Source organism: Balaenoptera borealis (genome assembly GCF_965194805.1).
Source record: "Balaenoptera borealis genome assembly, chromosome: 6".
Lineage (NCBI taxonomy): Eukaryota > Metazoa > Chordata > Mammalia > Artiodactyla > Balaenopteridae > Balaenoptera > Balaenoptera borealis.
The window spans coordinates 48,495,246-48,520,382 of NC_138863.1; the positions used below are offsets into that span (position 1 = coordinate 48,495,246).

The following is a 25,137-nucleotide window of genomic DNA, read 5'->3' on the forward strand; positions in this document are numbered from 1 at the left end:
GATTCTACATTAAATGTGAATTCCGTGGGGTCAAGGATTTGTGTCTGTTATATTCACTGCTGTATTTCCAGGACCTAAAATACTATCAAGAACAAAGTAAAAGATCTGTATATATTTGATGAACAAATCAAAAGAGCATGCTGCATAAAAACAACTGTTAAGACAATATGGCAGACTTAGCCAACATGAAAACTACTCACCTCCTCTTTCCCCACCCTTGCTATGCTACCACAGACTAAACAGTTATATATTTTCCAAAAAATAAACTAGTTTAAAATGCATTGCCAAGGAAGCAAAATCATTAATGCCAAAGAAAAAAAGGAAAGAATATAAAAATTCAGAGCAGTGAATCGGAACTAGAGATAAAAGAGCTCAGGAGATTATTATAAACAAATGAAAGTGTAAACATCTGGGGCTTGTGTTTAAAGTCCATGTGAGGAGGGAACTTTAGCATGGAGGTTCTATGTATTTAGGTAATTGGAAGTAAGTCTACTACTACACAAAGCAAACAGTCATAAAATCTCTTAAAACATGGACTATTTGACTTAGAGGTACAGTAAAAAGGGATCACCTACAAAAATAGGAATCCTGGTCTTTCACTGTACATAGAAATGAGTTAGAGGTTCACACTAACTGTTTGGTGTTTGGATGCTACTCTGAAAAAGCATCATAAACGCTGGTTTAGAACCAGTGAAATCCACTGGATCCAGGCAGAGGCAAATGTACTGTTGCCTGTGGAAGTATACCCAAAATGTAGAGTCCTCTAAGTTAAAGGAAGCTTCCCTCAACTGAAAAGTAGCTTGCTGTAAAGAAGTACATGAGGAAATAAGTTCTCCTAGAAGAAATACATAATGTATTCTCTGAAGGAATATTTAAAATAAATAGGATAAAAAGTTCAAAAATAAAGTAGTAAAGAAAGAACAATATGAAAGAAGGCCACATATATTAAGTAAAGAATTCTGGGAATAAAAGGTATATACAATTTATTGTACAGCTGGTGGTTGAGCAACACTGCCAAAGAGAGAATTAATATATAGGAATTTAAGTGTGAAGATTTATCCCTTAATGGAGGGCATGGAATAAAAGGAATGAAGGTAGGACAACAAGAAGGCAGGAAGGAAAGAAGAAAGAAAAAGGAAAGAAACATAGTTTAAAAGCCATGAAGTATAAAAAGACAAGATCCAGCATTTATCTAATAGAAATTGCAAGAAGAAAAAATAGTAGATTAAGGGAAGGGAGTGAGGCCGAGTTCAATATTCAGAGAATTAATATTTATAAAAATGACAAAATTGAAGAAGGTATGACTCTTCAGATAGAAAGAACTTATACAGTCTTGAGCAGCATAGATAGAAATATTTCTATACTTACAATGTAGTGCAAATGCAGAACATAAAAGCAAATAGAAAATGTAGACAGTTGTGAGGGAAAAATATATTGTTTACAAAGATATGACACAATTACAGTAAGCTTCCCATCAGTCACAATATGTGACAGATGAAATAAGTCAATTTAACCTTCTGTACCCAGATAAACTCAAATTATTTAAGATTGAAAGTGCTATATGTATGCATATGGCTGATTCACTTTGTTGTACAACAGAAACTAACATAGCATTGTGAAGCAATTATACTCCAATAAAGATGTATAAAAAATAAATAAAGTGAAATAAAATGTTTTCTGACATATATACTAAAAATATAACCTGAAAGAAGTATGAAATGATGAATTTGAAAACAAAATGTGGACACTGGCAGGAAGGAGTTGATTAAAGATATTAGTGAAACTGTCATTAAATCTAAATGCATATTGACTCTAAACAATATTATTAATAATTAGGACTAATGAAAGTGTATTTTAAAAAAGAAGATTAGACTCAAATTGCAGATCACAGTAACAGAAAATTGGTGGGGATCAGGAAGAAAATGGGTTCAGGTGGACTTAATCAACTGAGAAGGATGATAGGGGTATTAATTATGGGCTTTGGTAATCTAAGTCTTCAAGTAAAGATTAAGAGAGGATTACTAAATCATAAAAATAAGGGGTAAAACTCCCAGAGCAGAAGAAATAAAGAAAATAGATAAATCCTAAAGAAGTAAGGAAAGAAGATTTAAAAAACAAATAAATAGTATGATATCAATACATAGAAAACAAAATTATGTAATTATGTAAATAAGTCCAAATATATCTATAATCATAATATATGCAAACTGAATGAGTAAATAAGTTATGTAAATAAGTCTAAATATACCTGTAATCATAATATGTGCAAACTGAATGAGTTATCATATTAAAAGATAACTATAACTTTGTATAAATGAATATTTTAAAAAAGAACAGAGGAGCAGAAAGAAAGAAAGAAAGAAAGAGGAGCAGCAGCAGCGGCAAACATAATGAAGTCAAGTTATATGCTATTTACATGAGGCACTAAATGACACAAAATGGTTCAAGAGAGATAAATCAGGGAAATATAACTAAAATGTAGCTTAGATGCTAGTATTTCTATCAACAAAATTTGAATATAGAACAAAAACTTGTATAAAGGTAATATTATTCACTGAATAATAAAAATGTGCCTACCCTATTAAAATGTGCACCAATTCTGAATTTGTAACTCCCTAATAATATAGCAAGATATAGTTAATAACTAACTTAAAGGAAAATCTAACGTATTTCATAAGGCTACTGTGACATACAAACTACAATATGAAGATGTCTTTATTGGAAAATAAAATTATAGACCAATCCAATAAGTGCAAAAGTCCCAAATAAATTATTAGCAATTGGAATAATAAGTATCACAAATAAGTACAGCTTGACCAAGGAATTAAAATAAGGATTATCATAGTAACTTTATCAATGCAATTCCTTATCTTAACAAATAATATAAGAAAAGAAAAAACCTTACACATATCCCTCAGTACATGCAGAAAAAATGTATTTAATTAAATTCACACCTTAGCACAAGAAATGGACAATGAAATGTATTGAAATATTATAGCTAACTCTGATTAAACTTGTATAATTAAGAATTTCATTTAATTTTACAAACATATCTAAGAACACATGCTTTGCTCATTATAGGATGATGATTGGTTTTAAGATAGCACCTTTATTGGTTTCGTTCAACCAAGTACACAAAAAAGTGCTCATTTATGGTATTTTGGAATATGATAAAGAGAATGGCATGTTCCGTAAAGTTTAACAATTTTTTTTTAGTTTCAGTTTGTGTGCTTGTTTTTATATAAATAGAACATTACAAATATGTTTAGCCAGAGTAAGTTAGAGTATTTGATTCTACAGTAGCCCCCTTTTATCCATGGGGTATATTTTCCAAGAGCCCCAGTGGATGCCTGAAATCTCGAATAGTACCAGATGCTATATATACTATGTTTTTCCTGTACGTACAACCTATAATAAAGTTTAATTAGGCACATTGAGAGAATATCTGAATTGCCAGCATCACTGTTCTTGTACTTTGGGGCCATTATTAAGTAAAATAAGGGTCACTTGAACACAAGCACTGTGATACTGAGACAGTTGATTGTCTGATAACCGAGATGGGTACTAGGTGAATAGTAGGCAGGTAATGTATACAGTGGGGATATGCTGGACAAAGGGTTGATTCACTTCCCAGGTGGGACATATTTCATCAAGCTACTCAGAACAGTGCACAATTTTAAAACTTATGGATTGTTTATTTCCAGAATTTTCCATGTAATATTTTTGGCATGGTTGAGCACAGGTAACTGAAATCGTGTTTTTTTAAAATTACTCTTAAGTGGAAATATTTTCTATGAGTAATCAACCATTTTGTAATTGAAATTTTATATAACATTACTTTAAAATGTGGACAAGATACATACCTCTATCTCAGATATATATATATATATATCTCCCTAGGCTACATGATTTTATTGGCTAATGTTATGAGTATTTGGTCAGATAATCATATGCTTCTTAATTTTTAAGGTGTGATATAAAGATATTTATTTCATTCTTAATGTAATATTCATTTTATTATAGTGGAACTGTCAATCAAACTCTAATGAATTATCAATTCCAGTGTCAGTCAAGATCTATCTTAGGTCAAGCTGCCATAACAAAAATAAAATAGACTGGGTGGCTTAAGCAACCGAAATTTATTTCTCACAGTTCTGGAAGCTGGGAACTTCAGAGTCAAGGTGCTAGCATGGTCAGTTTCTTGTGATAATTAATTAATAAATCAAACTCTAACGGTTATATTTTAAAACTATAGCTACAAGTGCTTTACTCTTTTAGTGCATGGTACCATTATGCATTCAATTGCCTGTCAGAAAGATTGAGTCATTATTGAATCTTTCTCTTCCTCCACCCATATATTGGCAGTGAACCAAGCCATATTGCTTCCATCTACTCCTTTCCATCCCCGCTGCTACTGCTTACTGGATCATTGAAATAAGATCTGAATTGGTCTTTCCTCTTTTGCTCTTAATGCCATCCCTTCTTCTGCATAGTTGTCAGAATAATAATTCTCAAATCATATCAGATCATGTCAGCCATCAGGTTTAAAATACTTTTGTAACTTCTCTTACATAACATTATAAAATTCAAAAATCAAAATTCTTTAGAATGACAAATATAATTTATGCCCACTTTCAGCCTTTTTTTCCTCTCCTTATATGTAACATGACTCTGCCTTTTTATATGCTTTTCTCTATATGTAATATTATTTACTCCCTCCCCTACTGTGAAAATTATATTCGTTCTTCTTGTTTTCTTAAATATCATTTTTTACCATGATGCTTTCACTAAGCAGTTTCATTCATAATCTACTTTCTCTTTAGGGCCAGTCAGTGATATATGTTTAAATGTATTTTTTCTTCTATTAGGATCAGTTTAGTTTGTCTAACAAAATGCACTTGAGTTGTTGATTACCAAAACAGAATGATGCTACTCATTTAAATATCAAAACAAATAACTTTGTCATACTTATCTGTCAAGTTTAAAATATTGTCAAAAACATCTGTCAGATATTGCTATTGGTACTAAATGTAGCATAGAAATTATATTTCCTCTAGGATTCTAAAAACATCCAGTCATTTTTCTTATATTCTGATTATTTGATATATTATTATATTCTTAAAATGTTTGGTAAATGGTATCTTAAAGTAATTTTTAAAAACTGCATTTAAGAAATATTTTGGAGTTTATGACATAAACCTAATTTACAGTTTAAAATCTCTTAAAATGAGGTATTTTAGATACTAAATTTATTTCAACTGGATTTTCAAACAGTACAGCTTTTCTTTATGTCTTTTCTGCCTGATGTTTCAATAAGATCAAAACTACTCAGTTAATTGTAGAATGGATAAAGAAATTTCTCTTAAATAGTCCAAGATTTTGATGATTGTAATGAACATGAATTTTCAGGTTTATTCTCTTATTCATTTATTCAGGATCATTTTTGATCATCTACCTTGTGCTGGGAACTGAGTGAGTTGCTAATGATACAAGGATTAATATGTTCTCTAAAATCAAATAAACATACATGTGAAAGAGAAACAATGTGGGGTGGGAGGTTGTATGATGATGGTAAAAATAAGACAGTATTCAAATCTGCCCGTATAGGTTACCAATAAATTTATACGTAACATGATATGTAGAGTGGACCTTGACTGTATTAATGTATTGTATATGTAAAGGAAAGATTAAAGTTTCCTAAGTAGAGAGACACACACCCACCACACTTAAATATGACTTCCAGTTTTGCCTATGATGAAGTAGCTTACATTGGGTTAACCCTTCTTCTGAAGCAATTATAAGTGTTGGACAGAATTTTAACAAAATATTGTTTAAAGACATTGAAAGAGCATCAATTTAAAGCAGTCTTGAGGGATTACAGTACTTGAAAAAGGGAAACATCAGTAAGGACCACACTCAGTTTGGATTTTTTGCTGAGGGCAATTTTTTACAGCTCCAAATTAACTGAAAGGGATGCAATGTTTTTAGACTGAGGGTGCCCAGGTCAGAGTTTGGGCTGAAAAGTGGTAGGAACTCAGAAAAGTGAGTCACACAATTTCCAAAATATTTCCCTCAACTTTTTGGCCAACTCCTAAGCTGCCCATGCCTGGGGGAGGCACCAAGAAACACAGCAGAAAATAGTAGCTGGGAGGCTGAATACCATATTTGAAAAAAACATTTAAAGATTAGATTTTCAAATTTTGTAAGAATTTCTGAACATGCCTATTAATTGCTAAAAGGAAGCCCTATCTGATTTTAAATTAAATGAGTCAATTATAGCAAATAATTTCAAAAGCAATATTATAATCCTGTTTAAACTTACAAAAAACATTTAATTTAATATGGGATCCATAAGAGTCTTCATGCTTGGTATGAAGCAAGATGAAATCTCTAAAAGAAAGAATGTCTTGAACCTTAAGAGTTCTCAAGAGTTCTCATTAGTCATCCCTAATTTTTCTCTGCTAAATTAAAAGATGTATGAGGGAAAATGCAGGCTTTCCTCCTTGAGATTGTAACAATATTGATCTCAAGGAGAATAACCTGTGCTCAGTGAAGGAAAGGTTATGGAGAAAATATAAAGTGGAGGCCTAATTTGTTTATACAAGAAAGAATACTCCAATGGCATTAAAAGGGCAGAAAGATATTATGGTGAAGAAGATGTGTATGATAATTAGGACAAGGAGGTAACATTCTGAGACTGTTGCCTATGTTTTGGGCAAAGATGAAAGGCACAGACAGAATGAATTGTCACTCTGTACATTCTTTTTCTGTGCTAGAATGTCAGAAGGATGCCAAGCAATGCCAGGGCTAGGTTTCCACAGTTTATAATTTTCTAGGGATTTCCTCTATCAATTTTGTGCTTCCTATTTTCCTATTCTGGTATTTTTCATTACATATAGAATGAGGTTATATCAATAAATAAGTTCCAAATGACTATACACTCCTTTACCTATAAATTACAATATGCATATATATAAATGTATATATATATACACACATTTGTAATTTAATTCAATTTTGACTTCAGTGACATTGCTTGTTTTATTTTGGATTCCACATAGCCCCAGATCATTCAAATAAATATGTATATCTCAGCTGTCAGGGAACAAATGATGGGCATCAGCCATCAATGTTCATTAAGTTGAAGCTTTGGCATGCCTTGTATTAGAAAAAGCCAAAATTAATAAGTGTCATGTAGCTTGCCAGATGTTTCATTGTAAAATATGATAGATTTTACCAGAATAATGTTTCATAAGCAAGGTCAATTGTATTCAATTAAATTGTCTTCATATGTTCTTAATATCAATTTATGAGAATGACATTGTTTGATAATTTTGAAACTATAATTTCATTTTTCTATATGTAATTTTCAACTTCCAACTGATCAAAGACAATTTTAGTAGTAAAATGGAGGTTTAGTCTAAGCAATCTAAGAAATAAATGTACTTTAGTATTAGTTAGTTTTTAAAGAAAGTTACCCTAGAATACAGAAATACTTTTCTTCTCTCACCACATTATATTGTTAGTTCCTATGTTCCCTGCTCCTTCTAAACATACAAACAAAAAAGAAAGAAAATATCATTTTTATCTGCTTTAAGTAGCTTTGTTAAGAGCTCAGACAAAAATTGATCATTGATTTGATTCTTTTTTTCCCAGAAATCTACTTGTTAACTATATGAATAACCACTATCAAATTAGGTCTTAAACAGTTATGTAGGAATGCAAAATACAGGTTTAAAAAGTGTCACAGTTTTATATATACATATATGTTATACACACATATTCTACATACTTAATATAAAGTATTTCACAGAGGAATACTCAATTAACTATTTGTTGACTGAAAGAGTGAGTGAATGGGACAGGTATTTTGACTCTATCAATATATTAACTGGTTATTTAGAAACTGAAACTAAAAATTACAAGAAATAATGAAAAATATATGTGAGGAGGGTAAAATTATTAAGAAAGGAAAATCATTTTCCTGAGAAAGAGAAAGAGCTACAATATGTTGATTTATGAAACAACAGATTCCATTCAAGAATCACTTGAAGTTAGGTCCTTTTGCACTCAACTTTTCATCATTTACTTTGTTGGAAATAATTTTGTGAACTATTCAACAATAAAATCAGGAAAACAAATAAAAACAACAATAGCAACGAAAAAAGCAACAGTTTAGTGCTTAAATTCACAAGATTCTGGAATCAGATGGTATGACATTCCTGGCTTGTCTGCTTACTATCTTTCTGATATTAGGCAAGTTACCTAATGCCTCTGTTCCTCAGTTCACTTATCTGATAGTGTTAATAATAACTCTATTGGGAGGAATGAATAAGTTAACATGCATAAAGTGCTATGAGCAACACTTGGAAAACTGATGTCAGTATGTATAAATTATTGTTAAGATTCAGCATTACCAATTTTTTAAAAGTCTCTTGTATCTTCTTGGATTTGAATTAGTTTCAAGAATCATCACCATTGTTAGGCTTAGGAGGTTATGAAACAATAAGATGTTAAGCAGGTTAAACAGGAGTTGGTCATTATATTGTCACCTCTTAATCACTTATTCTCTGACTTCACACTTTTATAAATCAACCATGCTCTCCTAATTATCAAAACCCGGATACATATTACTCAACCTTGCTTCAGCGTTTGACTGTGCAATCTACCTTGAACTGCTTGTATCCATCCAATGACACTTCAGTCTCCAGATTTTCCCCTTCTTTTTCTGATTGATTGGGTTTCCTTCCATCAGTCAACTTTCTCCCCATGTTCATTGAAAGGTCTTCCCAAAGACTAAATTTTATCTCTACATTTTCTTGTTTCTAGTATACTTTCTTCTCACCTCTTTTGTTAGCATATCATACTGATACCTCTCAATCTCTAAGATCCAGGCTTAGATGTCAGCTTCCTAATTCACATAATTTTCTGAATATTCTGGAAGTACATATAACTCAATCTGTATAAAACCCAAACTAGCTCTCATCCTTCCTCACTACCTCTTAAAAACATGTCTGTTCTTTTGGTCCAGTTCACCTTTGTAAGCCTATCCTGGCCACTATACTCAGAATAATATTTTTCTAAATTCGTATCTTTTTTATGTCAAGCTTGTTCTGCTGCTATGGCAATTACTCAACACTTATTTAAATTGTAACTATTCTAGCTCATGCTCTACTTTTCCTGTTAAGATATTTTTAAAGGCATGAGCCATGCCTTATATGAACTTACACATATCAAATATTTAACACAGTGTCTGGAATATAATGAGTATTATTGTTTTTTTAATTTTAACATGATCAAATGCAGATAAATAAATAGTCAAGTGGAGAAAGATTTATAAGACTTATCATTTAAACAGTCACAAAATAAATATTTATGTGTTATTGTATATAACAGAAAATTCACTAATGAAATGTTTAGGTCCTACTTGTGCGTAAAATAGCAAAGCAATAAGTCCATGAGGTAGTGTCCTAAATAAAGTGTAAGCCAAGGGGAGTTGCCAGTTGTAGTAATCACCATTTCCTTTCCAATAAGTTGAGTCTCTAAGTGGCCAGACAATAATTAAACTAATAACATAGCTCATTAGTCAGTCATGAAAGGCTTTGTTGTTGCTGTAATATGATAGTTGTGCAGATAGATGAACCGAGGCAGTATTGAGTGGTACAGGAAGTAATATAGCACTGAGATTTAACTTCTAGATGTACACTTCTGTGCATTATGATTGCATCCAATACTTTCATGTCTTGCATACGTTATTCCTTAGGTTTCCCTGTGTCACTTCAAAATTAGTCTCTAAACACCCACCCTGGCTTTGGACTCACTCTCTAAATTAAAATGACTATTATTAATAAAATATATACATTTGCTTTTGTACACTATGAGTCTAACCCTTCAAATAAAACAAAATTACCAGTAGGTTATATCAGAATTTTAAACTAAAAGCCCAAGAAAAAATGGGTCATTAAAAGTTAATAGGATTTTTCTTACTCTGTAGGAATATAATTCTCTATACGCTTGTCACCTTCATTCTAATCTTGAGATCCAGCTGTTGAATAAATAGACTTGAGATTATCACACAGTATACGTTCATGTGTAAAATAGAATTCCTCTTAAAGTTCATTGCTTCAATAGAAATACGCTTTGTAACATTTCCTGTGAAGAACCCTGCTGTGGTCTGTCATGATACGCTGAAAACACACTTTACTCTTTCAACTTACTCTTTAGTGCCTGGGGAATGTGTTATTTATTTTATTTTGTTTATTTATTTTTGGTTATGTTTTGCAACATATTAACAGAAATGATACCAATTTTATCACTACTTAGTGATTACCCTAAAGGGCAACATATAATATTTCTACACTATTTAAACGTGTAAAACCATAGCACAGGCAAATCAATGTGTTTGTGCTGCTGCAAGGAATATTTATGTTTATAAGAATAATTTTCTAAAAAAAAAAGAATAATTTTCTGAAGCTTCCCCTCTGTCCTGGCTGATCTCCCTGGGGGTGAGGGGGTTTGCCAGGGTGCAGGAACATTTCCTCTTTCACAACTTCCTCCCAGGGGGACAGGTCCTGTTCCCAATTCCGTTCTCACTTTCTTTTTTTCTTTATTCTTTTGTCCTACCTGGTTAAATGGAGATTTTCTTGCCCTCCCAAAAGTCTGAGGTCTTCTGCCTGGGTTCAGTAGGGATTCTGTGAGGATCGTTATACATGTAGATACATTTTTGACGTATTTGTGAGAAGAGTTGAGCTTCATGTCCTGTTACTCTGCCACCATCTTGATCCACTCCTCCAAGAATACTTTTCTATTGTATATTCTTATAGTAAGAATTTCATTGAGAATAATTTTGATTTTAAGAATTTACTCTAGACAAATTTTAATCATAGTATGGAATAAAGAGACTGTATCCTCATCACAAGGAATAAAGGATTGTTTTATTCAACATATAAGTTCATTCAGATCAACATATAAGTTCATATTTTTTCCCTGATTCCTCTTCTACTTTCCCCTTAAATTTAGACCTCTATCATTACTTACCTGACTAGTGAGAAATATTTTAAGTGTTTTCACTGACTTCATTGATTAACACAACTTTTTTCCTCAATGTTACCAGTAAAGTATTCTTTTTAAGATGTAATACTAAGAATATCATCCTACTACTGAAAACGTTCATTAGTTTTTCAATATCCATGGTCACAATTTACCCATATATTAAACCTGTACCAGTGATGGGTTATTGTAACAAAATATTCAGAAGAAAGAAGAGTTGCCAAAAGAACAATTCAAAAGATTCTTTGAGAGAGAAGTGAGGATTTTTTTTTTTTTCATAAAATTTACCTCCTGAGGAAACAAGTAGGAGAGCTGTACAAAATATTCTTAAAAATCTCTAAGATTTCAGAGGCAATATTTGAAGAGAATAGGGCTTACAATACACCCAAGCTGAGAAAAGATACCATACCCACTACAAAGATTCTAGGATCCTTACAAATTTTAAGAGAGATAAATACAAGAACAAGTACACTAAGCATATAATAACACTGTTAACAACCAGAGTAACAAGAATCATAATTACAGTTTAACTTCAGAGGAATTACAGTAAGAATGTTCCCTCTTTCAAAAAAGCAGTGGGAGCCAAAAGACAATGAAATGATATAAAGTTGGCCCAAATGTGAAAGATAAAATAATAAAACTTTTAGGGAAAAAATTGAATATAGCTTCATGATTTGGGATAAACAGTGATACTTTAATCAGAAATAAGAATTTAAAATGATAAAGATAAAATATAAAATGGGATATATTAAAATTAAGAAATTCTACTCAAAGGACTAAAGATTCAAATCTAAAATATAAAATTCCTAAAATTAGTAATAAAAAGACACAAAATCCAATGGAAGAGTAAGTGCCTCAAAAAAATGGTATCTAAATGGTTTAAAATTTTTGAAAAAAAATGCTAAATTTTTAATAGTCATCAGAAATATTGAGTAAAACTAAAATTTAATATTATAAACCTAACATAAAGGTTAAAATGAAGAAAAGGCTGGTAAGGATTTTGAACAATTTGGATTTTTATACATTGCTGGTAGGAATATAAATTGGTAAAACATAAAAGAAAACCATTTGTGTTTGCTAAAGCTGCATGTAGTACCACCCTTAGACCTGTGCAAGCAGTACCCCTGCTATGGTCCCTGCATCTCAGGGGTCACCACACTTTAGAGTATGTACTTTATATTTCCAAGTATGCCTTCTGTTCTTGGAACTTGCCGTGATTCAGCATTGCCATCTGCCTCAGCAGCTGCAATGAGGACCCAATCACTCGCTGGTTAAAAGTATGATAGAACACAGACAGACAATGGCAAAAGGTGACAGTGCAATTGTTAAAACTTTCACCAGTGATGAACTGGGATAGTATGGTGTACTGGTTAAAGGAAATGCATTGGCAAGTACAAGACTTCAGACTTCTGAGAGGTCCAGAAGAAATAGTAATTATGGAAAAAGGAATATGAGGACTATTTTTGAAAGACAAGAATCACTGAAGGTGACTAATTACCTAAGTAAATTAAGGTGTGAAAACCAATATATAAAGACACTCATCTCCTTTAGACAGAGAACAGAAAGAGCTGAGGATAAGGCCTGGAGCATATTATAATAATAGCAGTGCTCTGTTGAAGGTTGAGTTATCATTCCCAGCAAGTCTGCTATGCCAAGTATGCCATTTCTGATTGGGAAGGAATAAGACCCTAAGACTTGGCATGTGGACATCTGGGAATTATACACTAAAATACCTTGAATCCCATATTTTTCCTCAATCCTATGAATCCTCTGAAGTGACCACTTCTAAAGACTTGTGCTTTCTTCCTTGCTTGAAAATGATTCAGATATCTGTCTTGCAAGAGAACATTGCCTGCTCAGAATCTAAGTCCTATTCCCCTACTGGCCCCTAGATCAATAAGTATTGTTAAGTTATAACACAACCCAGCCAGGCAAGTTCTGGAACTGCTAAGAGAAGAGATTATAGGTCGAAGGAGCTGAGTTGGAACTATATTCATTTCCAAGAAAAAATATTATATATACAGTTGAACCTTTAACAGCATGGGTTTGAACTAGGCAGTTTCACTTATACATGGATTTTTTTTTTCTTCAGTAAATAGATGCTGTAGTACTAACTGCACAATCCTTGGTTGAATCAGCTGATATAGAACTGCGGATATGGAGAGTATTGATATATAACTGTAAACTTATACATGTATTTTCAACTGTGCAGAGGGTCAGCACCCCAACCCCCATGCTGTTCAAGGTTCAAATGTATATGTAAATATTTTTTCTTGGAAGTGTATATATATATATACACATATGTGTGTGTGTGTGTGTATAGCAAATATATATATTTATCAGGATCTTGGTGCAGGAAAAATATGTGTGTGTGGGGGAGAGGTGAAACACAAATGTGTTTAATCACATATTGTGTCCCTCCCTTGTAAACAGTTTTGATATGAAATGGGCAAGTACAGGAGTTCCAAAGTCTAGGAAGGGATTGTGACCACAGACTCAGATCCCTTTGAGGGGAAGGTCTGGTTACCCCACCAACGATAAGAGGAATCTCAAGTGGTGGCGAAAGATGAAGATGATGAATATCACTTGCAGCTCCAAGATCCCAGGCCCCCCCGCCCCCACTTGAGAACCAAAGTACACATTCTCTCAGCTGCAGAGATTGCTAGGTAGCCGATGGCTCATAATCTTGTTCCTTTCTGTGAAAGCCTTCTGCCAATGGTGCTGCCTCACCCAAAACCATTTTTCCTCCCTGGGAGCATCTTTCTTTTAAAGACTGATAGATGCAGGGACACAAAGGCATAACCTACCCCAATTTGTGACACTTCCGAAGGGCCATCCCTGCTTTGGAGCCCTTGGTGAGAGCTTAGGCTTCTGTCACAGAAGTGTTAAAGTGCGATTTCTCCCTCTACCTAACCCTGCATTACTCACTTCTCTATGGTCTGGTTCCTGAGAACTGTCTCCAATAAACTACATGCATGAAAATCGAGACTAGACTTTCTCCTACAATTTTTTATATACTTTTAAATAAGTATGCTTTATTTATCTTTATAAGACAAGTGGCTAGTGTGATGTTGAGTATATAGTGAGCACACAGAATATTTTTTAATGACTACATTGATAAGAAAATACCTCTTTAAAAATAGATTTATGGAGCATTTCTATAGACTTCTAAAGAAGTATTGATCTTATGAAATAATTTTAAATCAGTACCTATGCAAAGGATTTATATAAGATTGTTTAAATTCCCCTGTGAAAAGAAGTCCATTTCCATCCTTTCCAGTTTAGTGGTTTATATCATTACTTGACAATAATGCCATTCTACAGAACAGTGGGAAAAGGGGATTTTTCTTTCAAAAGGAACTGCTCAATTGTAATTTGTTATTAAAGGAACAAATATATCTTTTCCTGACCGTAGACAGCATAAGAGCAACATTGAAGACCTTTTAAAATATGAAGCAACTTGGCTGATCTTTGATGAAATAGGTGATATCAGAGGTGACTATTTTGTTACATGTTATGATACTGTGTTTTGAGTCGTCTGTGGATTTTCCTAACTTGGATGGTTAAGATTATAATTTATTAAAATAAATGTTTATGTATTTTATGTTATTTTTTAATGTAATTTTGGAGTCAAATTGATAAACCTTAAAATATCATAAATTATAACAGTTTTTCTACCCATGACTAGGATGCAGCTTGCATCATATGCAGTACACCTTGTGAGTTTTTCTACACCTGAATTGGTCTATATCCTGTTCACCAAGATGGTTCCAGTAATTGTGTGCTGGGATGCCCTGGTAACAGTTCACAGACCTGAAGTAATAAACCTGCACCATACTTTGTGTAGCACTGTCCTAAAGAAATCAGACATAGAATCAATCACAATCTCCACCAAAATGAAAGTGTCCCTGCTGTTAATTCAACATTTCCTCTAGTCACCACAGTTGCCAAAACTCTCTGTACTGAGCCTTGAAAAACCATGGTCTATTCATCCTCAAATACTGTATAAAAGAAGAATCATCTTACCTATAGTATCCCTAAAAATTAGCAGATGCTGTGTGCAGGATGAAAGGGAACTCTGTGTTCTCTCTGCAACCTTTATCCAAGTTTAAAATTATTTCAGAATAAAACATTTTATAATTATTTTTCAAAAAATTAAGTTCCAAGAATAATAAGAATTTACTACATGTAGAGTACATAATTCTCTATAAGAAGGCTCCATTTGTTCCTGGTTTACAACCACCTCAGATGAAGAAAAGGAATTGTTATGAATCAAATTATTAATTTCATTTTAATATCATTCTGAGTGTTATCCTAAAATGCATTGAATCTCTGGTCTCTTCCCAATATTTTTCTAGTTAAATTTTCTTTAGTTGTTTTGAATCGTTGTGACTTTCTGCTTGACAAACATAGCTTTGTCAAGTTAGCTAATAGTAAACTATACATAAAAATTTTCCCTGCAGAAATTCATTGTCAGCTAATGAACCAGCCAAAGTGACATCAAGTTGACTGATGTTCATTTTCAAACACAAGTCAGGGTAGTTTATCAAAGCCATTGCAGTTATAGTATCTATGGTTGAGAACAACCAGAAGCCTTGCTTATTTGGCTGGAAATCACAGAGAATCAACATACCCTTTCTATCACTGTGTACTCTCTGCAAATTTCTTATTGTATATTAAGGAATAGAATAATATATCAAAAAATTGAGTGACTTTAACATTAGTAATATACTATACTTGACATTGCACAGCAGCAATATCCTGAGTGACAATTTTTAGTGTGTCTTATATTAATTTGTTTAGGCATTTGTACGTTGATAGAGAATTTAAGGAAATAGGTTATTTATTTTATTCTTTATAAGATGAGTACCAAATGTATAGATTCTCAATAAATAGTTTGTAAATACAGTGTATTAGTCTGATTGCTCAGGATTGTGATTTATTTTCACATTCTATAACTGCCAATAAATTGAACTCAAAATCTTGGATGCTCTTTAAATATTAAATAATGCTGAGCCTAGAAAAATTTTGAGAAATTAGAGAAGGAAGCTTTCTGGTCAAACATATATAAAGTACATATTTCCTTTCCATTAGGGTTTTCATTCTTTCCGCCTAACACTCAGCCCAAGATATGCCAGGTGTTTATGATATGCATACCTATAGACTCCTTTTTAAAGAATCTTTATTGGAGTATAATTGCTTCACAATACTGTATTAGTTTCTGTTGTACACCAAAGTGAATCAGCCGTATGCATACATATGTCCCCATATCCCCTCCCTCTTGAGCCTCCTTCCCATCCTCCCTATCCCACCCCTCTAGCTCACTGCAAAGCACCGAGCTCATCTCCCTGTGCTATGGTGCTGCTTCCCACTAGCTAACTATTTTACATTCAGTAGTGTATATATGTCGATGTTACTATCACTTCACCCCAGCTTCCCCATCCCACCCCGTGTCCTCAAGTCCATTCTCTATGTCTACATCTTTATTACTGCCCTACAACTAGGTTCATCAGTACCATTTTTTTTTTTTTTTTAGATTCCATATATATGCATTAGCATATGGTATTTGTTTTTCTCTTTCTGACTTAACTTCACTCTGTATGACACACTCTAGGTCCATCCATCTCACTACAAATAACTCAATTTTGTTTCTTTTTATGGCTAAGTAATACTCCATTATATGTGCCACATCTTCTTCATCCATTCTTCTGTTGATGGACATTTAGGTTGGTTCCATGTCCTGACTATTGTAAATAGTGCTGCAATGAACATTGTGGTACATGTCTCTTTTTGAATTATGGTTTTCTCAGGGTATATGCCCAGTAGTGGGATTGCTAGGTCATATGGCAGTTCTATTTTTAGTTTTTTAAGGAACCTCCATTCTGTTTTCCATAGAGGTTGTATCAATTTACATTCACACCAACAGTGCAGGAAGGTTCTGTTTTCACCACACCCTTTCCTGAATTTATGGTTTCTAGATTTTTTGATAATAGCCATTCTGACTGGTGTGCGGTGATACCTCATTGTAGTTTTGACTTGCATTTCTCTAATAATTAGTGATGTTGAGCACCTTTTCATGTGCCTCTTGGCCATCTGTATGTCTTCCTTGGTGAAATGTCTATTTAGGTCTTCCGCCCATTTTTAATTGGATTGTTTGTTTTTATGGTATTGAGTTCCATGAACTGATTGTACATTTTGGAGATTAATCCTTTGTGTTTCATTTGCAAATATTCTCTCCCACTCTGAGGGTTGTCTTTTTGTCTTGTTTATGGTTTCCTTTCCTGTGCAAAAGCTTTTAAGTTTCATTAGGCACCATTTGTTTATTTTTGTTTTTATTTCTGTTACTCTAGGAGGTGGGTCAAAAAAGATCTTGCTGTGGTTTATTTCAAAGAGTGTTTTCCCTATGTTTTCCTCTAAGAGTTTTATAGTGTCTGGTCTTACATTTATGTCTTTAATCCATTTGGAGTTTATTTTTGTGTATGGTGTTAGGTAGTATTCTAATTTCATTCTTTCACATGTAGTTGTCCAGTTTGCCCAGCACCACTTATTGAAGAGGCTGTCTTTTCTCCATTGTATGTTCTTGCCTCCTTTGTTGTAAATTAGGTGACCATATGTGTGTGGCCTTATCTCTGAGCATTCTATCCTGTACCATTGATCTATATTCCTCCTTTGTGCCGGTACCATACTCTCTTGAATACTGTAGCTTTGTGGTATAGTTTGAAGTCAGGCAGCCTGATTCCTCCAACACCGTTTTTCTTTCTCAAGATTGCTTCAGCTATTTGCGGTCTTTTGTGTTACCATATGACTTGTAAAATTTTTTGTGCTAATTCTGTGAAGAATGCCATTGGTAGTTTGATAGGGATTGCATTGAATCTGTAGATTGCTTTGGGTAGTATAGTCATTTTCACAATATTGATTCTTCCAATCCAAGAACATGGTATATTTCTCCATCTGTTTATGTCATCTTTGGTTTCTTTCATCAGTGTTTTATAGTTTTCTGAGTACTAGTCTTTCGCCTCCTTAGGCAGGTTTATTCCTAGGCATTTTATTCTTTTTGTTGCAATGGTAAATGGGAGTGTTTCCTTAATTTCTCTTTCTGATTTTTCATTGTTGGTATATTGGAATGCCAGAGATTTCTGTGCATCAATTTTGTATCCTGCAACCTTACCAAATTAATTGATTAGTCTTAGTAGTTGTCTGGTGGCATCTTTAGGATTTTCTATGTATAGTATCATGTCATCCACAAACAGTGACAATTTTACTACTTCTTTTTTAATTTGTATTCCTTTTATTTCTTTTTCTTCTCTGATTGCTATGGCTAGGACTTTCAAAACTATGTTGAATAATAGTGGTGAGAGTGGACATCCGTGTCTTTTTCCCGATCTTAGTGGAAATGCTTTCAGTTTTTCACCATTGAGTATGTGGGTTTGTCATATATGGCCTTTATTATGTTGAGGTAGTTTCCCTCTATGCCCATTTTATGGAGAGTTTTTATCATAAATGGGTGTTGAATTTTGTCAAAAGCTTTTCCTGCATCTACTGAGATGATCGTATGGCTTTCATTCCTTAATTTGTTAATGTGGTGTATCACACTGATTGATTTGCGTATACTGAAGAATCCTTGCATCCCCAGGATAAGTCCCACTTCATCATGGTGTATGATCCTTTTCATATGTTGTTGAATTCTGTTTACTAGCTTTTGTTCAGGATTTTTGCATCTATGTTCATCAGTGATGTTCGTCTATAATCTTTTTTAGCGATATCTTTTCCTGGTTTTGGTATCAGGGTGATGGTGGCCTCGTAGAATGAATTTGGGAGTGTTCCTCCCTCTGCAATTTTTTGGAAGAGTTTTAGAATGATCAGTGTTAGGTTTTCTCTAAATGTTTGATAGAATTCACCTGTGAAGCCATGTAGTCCTGGACTTTTGTTTGTTGGAAGATTTTTAATTACAGTTTCAATTTCATTACTTGTGATAGGTCTGTTCATATTTTCTAATTCTTCCCAGTTCAGTCTTGGAAATTGTACCTTTCCAAGAATGTGTCCATTTCTTTGTGGTTGTCCATTTTATCAGCATATAGTTGTTTGTAGTAGTCTCTTATAATCCTTTGTATTTCTGTGGTGTCAGTTGTGATTTCTCTTTTATCATTTCTAATTATATTGATTTATGTCCTCTCCCTTTTTTTCTCAATGTGTCTGGCTAAGGGTTTATCAATTTTGTTTATCTTCTCAAAGAACCAACTTTTAGTTTTACAGATCTTTGCTATTGTTTTCTTCATTTCTATTTCATTTATTTCTGCTCTGATGTTTATGATTTCTTTCCTTCTACTGACTTTGGGTTTTCTTTGTTCTTCTTTCCCTAGTTGTTTTAAGTGTAGGGTTAGATTGTTCATTTGAGATTTTTCTTGTTTCTTGAGGTGAGATTGAATTGCTATAAACTTCCCTCTTAGAACTGCTTTTGCTGCGTCCCATAGCTTTTGGGTCATCGTGTTTTCATTGTCATTTGTTTCTATGTATTTTTTTAATTTCTTTTTTGATTTCTTCAGTGATCTCTTGGTTATTTCATAGTTCACTGTTTAGCCTCCATGTATTTGTGTTTTTTACAGTTTTGTTTTTTTTCTGAAATTGATTTCCAATCTCATAGCGTTGTGGTCAGAAAAGATGCTTGATATAATTTCAGCATTACTAAATTTTCCAAGGCTTGATTTTTGATGCAGTATGTGATCTATCCTAGAGAATGTTGCATGTGCACTTGAGAAGAAAGTGTATTCTGCAACTTTTGGGTGGAATGTTCTATAAATATTGAGTAAATCTATCTGGTTTATTGTGTCATTTAAAGCTTGTGTTTCCTTATTTATTTTCTCTTTGGATGATCTGTCCATTGGTGTAAGTGGGGTGTTAAAGTCCCCTACTGTTATTGTGTTACTGTCGATTTCTCCTTTCATAGTTGACTGTTCATAGTTGACTCTTCATAGTGACTATTTCCTTTTCCATGTTAGGGAAGTTTTCCACTATAATCTCTTCAAGTATTTTCTCAGACCCTTTCTTTTTCTATTCTTCTGGGACCCCTACAATTTGAATGTTGGTGCGTTTAGTGTGGTCCCAGCGGTCTCTGAGTTCTCTTCAGTTCTTTTCATTGTTTTTTCTTTATTCTGCTCCTCAGCAGTTATTTCTACCATTTTGTCTTCCAGCTCACTGATTTGTTCTTCTCCCTCTGTTATTCTGCTACTGATTCCTTCTAGTGTGTTTTCATTTCAGTTATTTTATTCTTCATCTCTGTTTGTTTGTTCTTTAATTCTTCTAGGTGTTTGTTCTTTAATTCTTCTAGGTCTTTGTTAAACATTTCTTGCATCTTCTCAATCTTTGCCTCCATTTTTTTTCCGAGGTCCTGGATCATCTTCACTATCATTATTCTGAATTCTTTTTCTGGAAGGTTGCCTATCTCCTCTTTATTTACTTGTTTTTCTGGGGTTTTATCTTGTTCCTTCATCTGGTACATAGCCCTCTGCCTTTTCATCTTGTCTATCTTTCTGTGGATGTGGTTTTTGTTCTACAGGCTGCAGGATTGTAGTTCTTGCTTCTGTTGTCTGCCCTCTGGTGGATGAATCTATCTAAAAGGCTTGTGCAAGCTTCCTGATGGGAGAGACTGGTGGTGGGTAGAGCTGGGTGTTGCTCTGGTGAGCAGAGCTCAGTAAAATTTTAATCCGCTTCTCTGCTGATCATGGGGCTGGGTTTCCTCCCTGTTTGTTGTTTGGCCTGAGACGACCAACACTGGAGCCTACCTGGCTCTTTGGTGGGGCTAATGGTGGACTCTGGGAGGGCTCATGCCAAGGAGTACTTCCCAGAACTTCTGCTGCCAGTGTCCTTGTCCCCACAGTGAGCCGCAGCCACCCCCCACCACTGCAGGAGACACTCTAACACTAGCAGATGGGTCTGGTTCAGTTTCCTATGGTGTCACTGCTCCTTCCCCTGGGTCCCGCTGTGCACACTGCTTTGTGTGTGCCCTCCAAGAGTGGAGTCTCTATTTCCCCCAGTCCTGTCGAAGTCCCGCATTCAAATCCCACTAGCCTTCAAAGTCTGATTCTCTAGGAATTCCTCTTCCTGTTGCCAGACCACCAGGTTGGGAAGCCTGAGGTGGGGCTCAGAACCTTCACTCCAGTGGGTGGACTTCTGTGATATAAGTGTTGTCCAGTTTTTGAGTCACCCACCCAGCAGTTATGGGATTTGATTTTATTGTGATTGCTCCCCTCCTACCATCTCATTGTGGCTTCTCCTTTGTCTTTGGATGTGGAGTATCTTTTCTGATTAGTTCCAGTGTCTTCCTGTCGATGACTGTTCAGCAGTTAGTTGTGATTCTGGTGCTCTTGCAAGAGGGAGTGAGCGCACATCCTTCTACTCCACCATCCTGAACCAATCAATCTCCTGGTGTATCTTTTTGCCTTCTAGATTCCGAGCAATATGCCAGAAATTGCCAGAATTCCCTACGGACTTTTCATTCTTCAGTCTTTAATTTATTATTATTACTTTTGGTCAGCTTGTCTTTTGGTCATCTTGTTATTTTTTTTTTTTTGCTGGCCTCACTTTATTTTATTTAGTTATTAAAAAATACTCTTTCCTTTTGTAGAGAGCCCTTAGGATTTACCATCTTAACAACTTTACTATATAACGTACACAGTATTAATTATATTAACCATGTTGTACATTACATCCGTAGTACTTATTTATCTTTTAACTGGAAGTTTGTACCTTTTGACCACCTTTATCCAATTCCCCCCTCCCTCCCCACCCCCTACCTCTACTAACTACAAATCTGTTCTTTTTTTCTCTGAGTTTGCTTGCTTTTTGAAGTATTATTGCCTACAACACTATGCAAGTTCTTGGTGTATAACATGCTGATTTCATATTTCTATACATTACAAAATGATCACCACAAAAAATCTAGTTAATATCCCTTGCCATACAAAGTTATTAACTTATTATTGATTATATTACCCACACTGTACATTTCATCCCTGTCACTCATCCATTTGCAACTGGATGTTTGTACCTCTTAATTTTCCTCACCTATTTCACTCATTCCCCTACCCCCTCCCCTCTGGCAACCAGCCATTTGTTCTCTGTATGTGTGAATCTATTTCTGTTTTGTTACACTTGTTCATTTGTTTTGTTTTTTAGATTTCACATATATGTAAAATCAGATGGCATTTGTCTTTCTCTGTTTGACTTATTTCACTTTGCATAATACACTCTAGGTCGATCCATGTTATCACAAATGGCAAGATTTCATTCTTTTCTATGGCTGAGTAATATTCCATTGTGTGTGTGTTTGTGTGTGTACACATACATACACATACCCCACATCTTATTTATCCGTTCATCTAACCAGGGACACTTAGGTTGCTTCCATAACTTGGCTATTATGGGTGCAATGAACATTGGGGTGCATATATCTTTTCAAATTAGTGCTTTTGTTTTCTTTGGAAAAGCACCCAGAAGTGGGATTGCTGGATTATATGGTAGTTCTATTTTTAATTTTTTGAGGAATCTCCATACTGTTTTTCATAGTGGCTGCATCAATTTACATTCCTACCAACATGGCACAAGGGTTTCCTTTTCCCACATCCTCACCAACTCTTATTATTTGTTGTGTTTTTGATAATAACCATTTTGACAGGTGTGAGGTGATATCAAATGTGGTTTTGATTTGCATTTCCCTGATGATTAGTGATGTTGAACATCTTTTCATATGTATGTTGTCCATCTGTAGGTCTTCTTTGGAAAAATGTTTATTCAGGTCCTCTGCACATTTTTTTAATCAGGTTGTTTGTGTTTTTGATGTTGAGTTGTATGAGTTCTTTGTATATTTTGGATATTAGCCCCTCATGAGATATATGATTTGCAAATATTTTCTCCCATTCAGTAGGCTGCCTTTTGTTGGTTTCCTTTGCTGTGCAGAAGATTTTTATTTTGATGAATTTTGACAAATAACAAGAAGATAAGCTGTTATGTTCAGAGCGGCTCTGAATCAAGTCAGCTAACGAAAACCATGGGAATGGAGCTTTCTAGTGAGCAAGGACATCAGATGTTTATAATTCCTTGGGAATGGGGCTTTTGTGGACCTCCAAATCTGTTTTGCCTCCTCCAGTGGCTGCAAAGACTGTTTCCACACATGCCTCAAGTTAGGGAGAAGGGGAATAAGAATAGTGTAAATAAATTTTAAAAGCTTGTTGTTCTTACGGAGATTTGGCTATTTTTCTTACATAAGAACTACTCAGATTTTTTTAAAAGTATGTAATTCATTTTCAGTGTTCTGAAAAAGTTGATTTTGACAGTTTTGGCAGTGTTCATTGCTTTTATCGAGGAGTGGCTTTTCAAGGTCTTACTATGCAATTCTGGTAATATTCCCTCCTAAATGTACTTTAAAAGTAAATGTTTATTACACACCTTCTACATTAAAGATAATATTTTAATTAATAGAGTTAAAAGCAAGCTAAGACTTGAATTCATGATAGTTAGCAATTACTAAGTGGAAATGGAGTTTCTGGTAAAATGCTAAGTGCATTATTGAATGGTCTCATTGAATTTACACAATTAATCTATAAGGTAGTTTTTGTTATCTCCCTTATCTGGATAAGGAGGCTCAGGTTTAGTGATATTAAATTACTTGGCCAAGGTGTTATAGTAGGTTTGGGGCTAAGACACTGCTTGATACTAAGATTAATACTCTTTAAAATATTATATAATAAGGGTAACTTCAAATGCATACATTATGTTGTTTAATTAACAGATTTATGTATACTCAACATTTATATTTCATAAGCTGCTTTCATAAGAAGTTTCGTGAAAAAACTTACCTAGGGATACCCTAGATCAGGTAAAATTTTGAAATCCTCATTTAAATAACTCTTTAACACTGTCACACTAGACATACATCAAGCTGTTATCCTCCTGATCTCATTTAAAACAGTTGTTTTGAATGTTTAAAATGTGTTTAAAATGAGTTTAAAATGTGACCTAAAATCCTTTCCTTCATCAATAGGGAAAGATCAAAATTATCTTCTAGAATTTAACTAGGGAATAAAGGTTGATGTCCTTCATAACCTCACTTCTATCTCAACAAGGAAGACTAGAAAATTCATTTTCTGAATTTCATTTGTCTTGGAATTTTTCATTTGCCAATGTTTTATTTTATATATGATTTTTAAAAATTTTCCCAGATTTTTAATATCAATTTTAATCTAAGGAGCCATAGTTCAGAAACATTTAATACTTATGCCTTTCATGATACGTGATAGATATCAAAAAAGTGGTATCTTTGGGCAGGGGAGGAAAGACCTGGGAAGTGGCATGTGACAGCTTTCTGAGATGCTGAAAATATATTTTATCTTGACAGGTGATGGTTACATAAAAGCATCATATATAAAAATCAGGCTCAGTAAATTTAAGATTTATATCATGCATTTTATTGTATAGTACTGAAGGATATTTCAAATAAGTATAACAAAAATATAATTTGTTTTGTGCACAAAACAATTATCTAATTTTCCCCTGTTCCTTTTTGTAAAAGTTCTAAACATCATTTTAAAATTACCATCATTCTTCAAATGTCATACATTCTTTTAGCATAAATCCTGATTTAAAATACATTGTATGGCCACCATGTCCTGCGTGCCGTCTGCCGCACACGGTGGGGTGTTACTACAGGACATTGCTTCAGACAGGTCTGAACTCAAAGAGGGCTAAAAATCCTCAACAGAAACTCTCTGGTAATTAAGCAGCATGCAGCAACAAATGAGCACAGCCATGTGGCTGACAGGGTCTTAGTGCTCTGTCCAGGTGTCAAGCCTGAGCCTCTGAGGTGGGAGAGCCGAGTTCAGGACATTGGACCACCAGAGACCTCCTAGCCCCACATAATAACAAATGGGAAAAGATCTCCAAGAGATCTCCATCTCAATGCTAAGAACCAGTTCCACTCAATGACCAGCAAGCTACAGTGCTGGACACCCTATGCCAAACAATTAGCAAGATAGGAACACAAATCCACCCATTAGCAGAGAGGCTGCCTAAAATCATAATAAGTTCACAGACACC

At 34.0% G+C, this 25,137-nt stretch overlaps 1 protein-coding gene across 6 annotated transcripts in view; it reads left to right on the plus strand.

The window, feature by feature from the left end:
* LOC309631315 (uncharacterized protein) overlaps window positions 1–25,137 on the plus strand; it is a 644,789-nt gene that overhangs the window by 144,561 nt on the left and 475,091 nt on the right. For 4 of the 6 annotated variants that reach the window (XR_014246184.1, XR_014246185.1, XR_014246186.1 and 1 more), the window contains one exon: window positions 2–8,081. The exons of the other annotated variants lie outside the window; for them this stretch is intronic. The gene's annotated coding sequence lies outside the window, so the exon portion shown is untranslated. Of the gene's footprint in view, window position 1; window positions 8,082–25,137 lie in introns of those variants that run through there. 6 annotated transcript variants of the gene reach the window in all.